This window comes from Neopelma chrysocephalum, unplaced genomic scaffold (assembly GCF_003984885.1).
Source record: "Neopelma chrysocephalum unplaced genomic scaffold, ASM398488v2 Primary Assembly neopelma1_43, whole genome shotgun sequence".
Lineage (NCBI taxonomy): Eukaryota > Metazoa > Chordata > Aves > Passeriformes > Pipridae > Neopelma > Neopelma chrysocephalum.
Genome location: NW_020897702.1, coordinates 22,591,869 through 22,598,900, shown reverse-complemented (window position 1 = coordinate 22,598,900; position 7,032 = coordinate 22,591,869). Strand labels below are relative to the sequence as shown.

Below are 7,032 nucleotides of genomic sequence, written 5' to 3'. Positions count from 1 at the left end.
TATAGATATGCATATATATATATATATATGCATATATACACTGGACTTTTTTACATATATGTATATATTAACTGGATCTCAGCCACAGGATTTAATTCCGAATTTCTCCAGCTTTGAACTGGCATTTTGCTTTACTGAGACCAACTTTGACACGCCAAAGGCCTAACATGAGGCATGGAAAAAATGAAAAATGGAAAACTAAACAAAAGCTTCCAGCTTAACAACTTCCCCTACCCAGAGCTATAAAATGTGAACAGTGTAAAGACCCAACTGAATGGACCCTTGCAGGAGACTGTTCATGTCTGGAGATACCACTGTGATGTTTACATGGAAAATCACAACCCAGATTAAGGGGTTTTCCCATGGTTTCCCCAAAAAGCATTTGGGTCATCTGAGTCCTGAGCAGAGATTTCCTCTCTCTGGCTCCTTGGGTCTGCCCCTTGGTAGAGCTCTTGCGGTGTGATGATGATTCCCAAAAGGCAGCTCATGAGACATGGGCACAGAGAGAGCACATAATGCAGATTAGCCACACTTCTATGTGGAAATGCAGAGGGTGGAGAGGAGTAACTGTGACATCTTCCTCACACCCCCAGTATGTCCTGCCTCGAGCCTCAGTCCTGATCAGAGCTGGAGTCACTGGGGGGGTTGGGGGTCACACAGCAAATCTTCATGGAATGACGTACTTGGAGAAAGCAGCTGAGCAGATCCAAAAAAAACCCTTTTCACCAATTTTTCATCACTAAGAGATGCTAAACACAAATCTCAGCAACATACTTGCTTGAAGGTCATGGTCTGAGCAAATTCTGATGTGGGTATGGAGCATGTGGGTATTTCAATGCTACTAAGAGTAAGCACAGGGAGTGTAGTTGTACCTTCTTGACCTAAACTGCTTAAGAAACAAGCAACCACACAGCTTGGGACCTGTTAAAGGCCACGAATACACAAGGGGTGCAATTTGAGAAGCTGCAGCCAGCCACAGGGTATGTCCTCTGTGAATGTGGTCTCTTGCAATCCCCTTTGACTTCTCCAGTGTCACAGCAGCATGACACTAGGTAGACTTCTGATTCTCTTTCCAGTATCAAAATCATGACTCAAGCCACCACCAGGCCATTACATGTAGTAGTCAAGAAATTCTGGTGAAGGGCTGCTCTTTCAAAGCCCCAGGGAGCTCATCCTCCAGTGATGGAGTTCAGACTCTCTGCTTCCAAAATTGTGGATTAATATCTGTTTGATGGGGGATTTTTTTATTGTATTCCAGGGGTTGCACCATACAGTTTATAAGCCCCCATTTCCTGCCTGCTGGCATAGCTCAAACTTTGGTGCTGCCTCATCCTACTGTGCACCCTGGGGTGCCAGAGCTGACCTTGGCCCTAAAAGCCTGGAAAACTGGGTGCAGGCAGTGTTCAGGAATAGGACTCACTCCTGCAAATACAGCCCTGCAGAGGTCAGGGCTGGAAACAAGGTTGCGCTGCGAGGTTACCTCTGGAGTAAGTAAGCTTTCTTTTCGCGAGAAAGCAAAGGGACAATAAGGAATTTTGTCCAGAGGGGATGCAGAGCAGCAGGGAGAGGGAGTGTGTCTGTGTGTGTGTGTGTGTGCAAAGCCGACTTGACACCTCCCCCGCTCCTTTCCCCCATAAGGGGGGTCTGCCAGTTCAGGAGTGGCACAGCCTAGCGCAAGTCCTGCCTCCTTCCTCCTCCTCCTCCTCCTCCTCCTTCTCCTCCTCCCAGATGTTCCCTTGTGTGCAGCCATCTGTTGAGCTCCCTCCTCCCTCCTCCTGCGGGGAAGGGGGCAGTCATCTTGCCCAGCCAGCTGCACGCCTTGGAAGAGGAGGAGAAGGGAGAAGGAGGAGGGAAGAAGGGGACAGCCGGCCCCAAGCCTTGCTGCTGCCGGCTCCCGGCGGCGCCCGCTCCCCGCCGTGGGAACCGGCGCTAAGCGGCCGCCCCGCCGTGGGAACCGGACCGGCGGTGGGAACCGACCCCGGCCCCGGTGAGTCCGTCCTTGTGCCCCCATCCCCTCCCTGGCCCCCATCGCTTCCTTGCCTCCCTCCATCCTCACCCTGTCCCTCGTGTGCTCTCTCTTCCAGCCCCCACCCCCCCCAGCCACCCCCCTCTTCCCCGGGTGTGCAGAACCATAGGGGGCTCATTTTTGGGGAGGGGTTGAGCTATCTGTATCGGAATGGGCTGAGTCCTCCCTATCGCCTCCCCGGGGATGCGGAGGGCCAGCCCCGGGGGTGCCTGCTGGGAAGCCCTCCCCAGCCTCAGAGTGCGGAAACTTTTTTGATGTGATGAGTTATTCCTCGAGTGGGGGCTCAGCGGCCGGGGTAGCAGGGCAGGGGGCAGGACAGAAGTCTCGGGTGGAGATAAACTACTTTTCTCCACCTCTGGTTTTTCCAAAGGGGAATTTTGAGATGCAAGGGGTGCGTAGGAGCCCCCAGCCCGGATGAAGCTTCTCCAGCTGGAATCCCTTCTCCTCTTCTTCCTCCAATGGAATGGTGGTTTGTAGAGTGCTCGGGATTGCCACGGCTGCAGAGTAATCCGAGCAGCAGCTGGAGGCTCCGCACCGCCTCCCGTGCTCGGCTTCGGGGCTTTGATTTCACATAGGGCTCCCTGCCTCCCTTCCTCTCCCTCCCCCTCTTTTCCCGGCCCTCCACTCCCCTCTCGGGGGCTTTTTGCTGGCGTTCTGGTGCTGGAAGGCTTCTAGGGTTTTGCAGCTTACTCAAGGTAAGGGGAGAAAAGAGAAGGGAAGGGAGGGAAAGCATAGAGGGGTCGGCTGGATAGGGTGAACAAGCTGGAAGGTGCAGAGGGCGATCTTTTCCCCCCGGATTGCATTGATAGAGGCACGGCAAAGCTCCCTGCTTGGGAATTTCCCCTCTATAAGTGGATTAAGCTGGAGAGGAAGGTGTGTTTGGGGAGGGAGGAGAGGACGCAGACCAGGATTTATTCTTTCTGTCATTGAAAAAAAAAGGAAGAAAGGAAGAAAGAAAGAAAGAAAGAAAGAGGGAAGCTGCTGGTTGTGACTTCTGAAACAGAAGGTCAGAAAGCCCGGGGTTCCCCTCGTAGCACACACACCCTGTAAACTTTTAATCAGCTCCATGGAAACTTGTTATTAATGCTGCAGTCATTAAAAGGTGCAGCCCACGGCAGATTTATTAGCTCAGTAAACCACAACACGTGCCAAGCTCTCTGGAAACAAAAGGGTCTGTCAACTTTAGTCCTCTTGCTTCGTATTTGAGAAGGCTGGGAGGAGAGTGGTGAGGATGGAGCTGGTGGCGAGGACAAAGTTGGTGGCTTTTGTCGTGGGGAAGTGGCATTGCCTCCGTTAACCGACGCTCTCCACCACGGTTAGCGAGTGTGATTTGGTGGCAGCGAAGACATTGGAGCACGGCGAGCCCTGCTGAGCTCATGCTGTTCATCGCGGCAGCGGGACGAACAGCCCCTAGTCTCTCAAATGGAAAGCTTTCCCCGTGTGCCTGCCATGATAAATCAGCTGCCGTGAGCCTGAATAACAGCATTCACTGAAGTTACAGTAGGAAACTTGTCTGGGCGGACACTGTGCCATTGCTCTGCAGAGAGCAGCCGGTGCCGATGGCTGGCGTTGTGCTGAAATATCGCATTGATCGCCGCTCCAAGGGTCAGCTGGCAGCACCGGCTTATTGCAGCGGTAAGGAGCAGAGCGAATACCGGGGGAAGAGGTGCTGGGGAATGGCAGAGTTAGATCAGTGTCTCGCCGATCTCTACAGGAATAAGAAGCTCGCTGGATGTGTTAGATGCTGGAAGGACCAGAGGCAGGCTGGCATGTCCCTGGGAGGATTTGCAGGCCAAACTTGGCTGGCTGCTTGCTGTCAGCAGCTAGGCGCTCACAGGCAAACCGGGTCGGTGTCTGCCATCACCCTGGTGCAGGGCAGGGATCGTGTCCTATCATGACCCACGGGAGCCAGTCCCTGTCCCAGAGAAGATGTGGGCGGTGCTTGCTCACATGTGGGTTATAAATGGCCCAACAAGGACCTGCCATCTCCCATCTCTGGAGCGGGTGCGCAGGGTGAGTGATGCTTGACAGCGGGGTAGGCAGGAGGTTGGGTGGCAGCACTGGGACAGATTTTCCCTTGCGGCATGCTGGAGCAGGGGAGACGTTGCTGTTTTCTGAATGAATTTGAGCAGCTACTGTCAGAGGCACTGGGGAGCAATGACAAAATGCGTGAATGATGACAGGCATCCCTGGGGACGATAAGTTCTGATGACAAGTTGGACTGGCAGGAAAGGCTGCAAGGTTGGGTTGAGGTTCTCCTGCACCCCCATTCTTTAAAACTGAGTTCCAGAAATTAACCAGCATTGAATGGGTGGGAGAAAATTGGGACAAAAGAGCTGTAAAGCAAAAAACCATGCAAAAGTTTTTTTGGTTTTGTTTTTTAATAGGAAAAACATTCTGTGCTTCCCCAGCCCCACAGTGAGCAGCCGTGTTTGCCACCCCAGTGCTAGACAGAGCTGAGAGAAAAAAGGTGAGCCACCATCTTTCAGAGGTTTAGAGTTTTCCCTCCATCCCTAACTGCTTTTTTTTATCCTCTTTCAGTCTCTCCTCCTTCCTTCTCCTCCTCCTTCTCCTCTCTTGTTAGCTGGTTGATGGGGAGAAGCAGAGGCTGAAGGGTGGGATAAGACAAGGCATCCTTGTCCGGCAGACCTCCTGACCCCTGACACCCCCAGGCTCTGCACGGTAGCTGCAGCATTGGCTGCCTTGGCAGGCTATCAAAAGAAACTTCCGAACACCGAGATGTTGAGGACTGGGAAGTGATAAAGGCTGGCTTGAGCAAGCCATTTCTTGTCTTAAAACTTGGCACCTGAACCTATTGAGGCAAATGTATGAACGGCACAGCCATTCATTAGAGGAAAACCTTGAGTTTTTTTACTGCAATCTTTTTTTTTTTTAATTTCCTGGGAGTTTCCATTGTATATATGGTGTGCAGCAGGGAAGAAGGAAATATGTGCTCTGGGAATTGCCTCAGCCTCCCTGCTCTGGGAAGCAAATGCTGCAAGAGATTAAAACAACCTTAGCATGGCACATTCCTGAGTTGCATAAATCAGGCTGGAAATCTGTATGTCAGAGTAGTGGCAAACTGGAAAAAAGCACTTTATCTTCACCGTAGTTGACAGAGGGCCATGTGCTGTGTGTAATATCTGAGTGCCAGCATCTGTGGGATTTCTTTTCCTTCCCCTTTCTCCCGTCCTGCTTCTTTTTTGCAGTCTGTGTCTCTGTGATGTTGACTCCTCTCCTTTTCCCTGATTCTTGCCAGCAACTCAAACCCTGGAGTGGGGAGAGAAATCACAGAATGGTATGGGTTGGACCTTAAAGATCATCCAGTTCCAACCCCCCTGCCATGGGCAGAGACATCTTCCACTAGATCAGCTTATTTAGAGCCCCATGCAAACCTGGCCAACACTTTCAGGGATGGGGACTAATTTTACTGAATTTTGGTGGTTTTTTTACTTTGAATAAGATCACCCTCATCAGAAAAAATTAAGACTTAAAGGTGAATTTTTGTTGTGACAGACAAGTCAAACTAGATGTGGTTCCTCAATCCCGTAATGTCTGAAGTGACACATGTATGTAAGGCTTGTGTGACTAGTCTCCAAGTGGGGCAGGAGACATCCCTGACCTCAAAATTAACCATTTTCCTCCCATCCTTGAGAATGAGATGTCTGTAGGAGGGGGCATGTTGAGGCCAAGTTTCACAGAGCAGGATGGATGAGATCCTTTCTCCAAAGCCCTTTAATCCCAGTGCAATGGTTCAGTTCATGCAGAAGGTGCAGCCCCTCTGTCTATCCAGAACTAGAGTGTTGCAACCTCTTGCAAGAGATCTCCAATTCAAAGGATTATAGGATTATAGGGTAACTCTGAACCTGGCCAGTCTCATAAAATGGGGGAGAGCATTGCTTTTCTGGACCATCCCCCATGGTGATGTCTCTGTCTCCTGTCTCTCTGTCTCCTGTGTTCACAACCTGGTGCATGGTGGCCTCTCCTGGCATTGAGGGAAGGAACAGTGTGCAAGGAGTCAGCACCATGTAGCCCATATGGGGGGCATGTAATAGGATGCTGTGATTTGGGAAGTCTTACTCTGCCTCTCTGTGAAATTAGACCAAATTGGGTTAGGAAGTGGCTTAATACACAGTTAAATGGTAAAGAAAAATGGTTGTCTGCATCCTGGATGACTCACAGCATCTCTACAGTATGGCAGAAGTGCCATAGAGCAGCACCAAAAGCAAGGGCCAAAGATAAGGGCAGAATGGAGGCAGGGGAGGTGAGCAGCACAGGTGAGCAGAGGTCCCCGGAGGGGCAGGCATGCTGTTGGCTGTCACCGAGACTGCAGCCACACCTCAGAGTCCATGAACACTGATTTGAGAGGCACTTAAATACTTCTCCACCACAACCACCTCCCCAGATGTCCCCTTCCCTGTCCCCTGGCCTGACTGCCCATTTTGTGGAAGACAAAGCAGGGCTGGTGTCCCTAGATTGTCCAGGCAAGGCAGGAGCTGGACATGGTGCACAAGGACAGCAGTAGCATTTGGCTGGACCAGGTGTGGCAGTGGCAGTGTTGGCTGGAGGCTTCTGCATAGGGGGAGACCAGACTGTCCTGACTTGTTCTCCCTTGCCACTTAAACACAGGGATGGTACCTCCATCCCCACACAGAAACAAACACCTCTTGGGCCTGGTGCTAGTCATTCTTACGGTGTCAGGAGGGAAACTGAGGCATGCAAATGAGGACTCATGGTAGCATCAGTGGTGAGAAATGGGTCCTGCTTGGGAAATGGCTCTCCCAACCCACTTCACATGATCTTTCTCCAAAATCCTGCACCAGCCAAGAGGGATTGGAAGATTTTAGGCCAAGGAGGGGAGAAAAAGAGCTGAGGAGATACCACACAACCACATCACTGGGGCAATGGAACATCATCTGGGGTGGGAACCATGGCAGTGACAATGCCCTGCTGGTAAACCCTTTATCAGCTTTACCTAGATCCCCTTCCCCTCCCCAAATCCCCCC

The 7,032-nt window shown here is 51.4% G+C and overlaps 1 protein-coding gene across 5 annotated transcripts in view; it reads left to right on the top strand.

Moving 5' to 3' along the window:
* Window positions 1-1,964: 1,964 nt before the first annotated feature.
* The window catches only part of TSKU (tsukushi, small leucine rich proteoglycan), an 18,916-nt gene continuing 13,848 nt past the window's right edge, over window positions 1,965-7,032 (top strand). Inside the window, exons 1-2 of one of the 5 annotated variants that reach the window (XM_027677614.1) lie at window positions 1,965-1,987; window positions 4,414-4,496. The gene's annotated coding sequence lies outside the window, so the exon portion shown is untranslated. Of the gene's footprint in view, window positions 1,988-2,662; window positions 2,722-2,789; window positions 3,662-3,994; window positions 4,040-4,413; window positions 4,498-7,032 lie in introns of those variants that run through there. The other 4 variants (XM_027677613.1, XM_027677612.1, XM_027677611.1 and 1 more) reach the window with 4 other exon arrangements.